The following is a 591-nucleotide window of genomic DNA, read 5'->3' as shown; positions in this document are numbered from 1 at the left end:
CATTGTGGTGATCACCAGAAGGAAAGGGAGCTTGCGGGCGGGGGGCAGGTAGAAGAGAATAAAGGGGGAATGAATGGTTTTGTGTCTTGGCTTTGGGTGTTGAACAAACAGTACAATGTATAGATGTTTTATAGAATTGTACACTTGAAACCTATGTAATTTTCTTAACTAGTGTCACCATAATAAATTCAATAATTTTTTAAGAATAAATAGGAACTAAAGTTTATTGGTATTTCTAAAATATCAGTGTATTTCTTTTATTTTTTTGAAATTTTGTTTTATTGCTTAAAGTATTACAAAGAGTATTATATATGTCTCCTTTTTTCCCCCCTTGACATTCCCCTGGCCTCCCTTACCCACCCAACCCCAGTGTCTTGTGTCTATTGGTTATGCTTATATGCATGCATACAAGTCCTTCGGTTGATCTCTTACCCCCCACCAACCCTCCCCGGGCTTCCCACTGTAGTTTGACAGTCTGTTCAATGCTTCTCTGCCTCTGTATCTATTTTTGTTCATCAGTTTATAATGGTCTTTATTATCCATAAATGAGTGAGATCATGTGGTATTTTTCTTTCATTGACTGGCTTATTT

This window comes from Myotis brandtii, unplaced genomic scaffold (genome assembly GCF_000412655.1).
Source record: "Myotis brandtii unplaced genomic scaffold, ASM41265v1 scaffold489, whole genome shotgun sequence".
In the NCBI taxonomy this organism is placed as follows: domain Eukaryota; kingdom Metazoa; phylum Chordata; class Mammalia; order Chiroptera; family Vespertilionidae; genus Myotis; species Myotis brandtii.
This window is presented reverse-complemented; position numbering follows the sequence as displayed.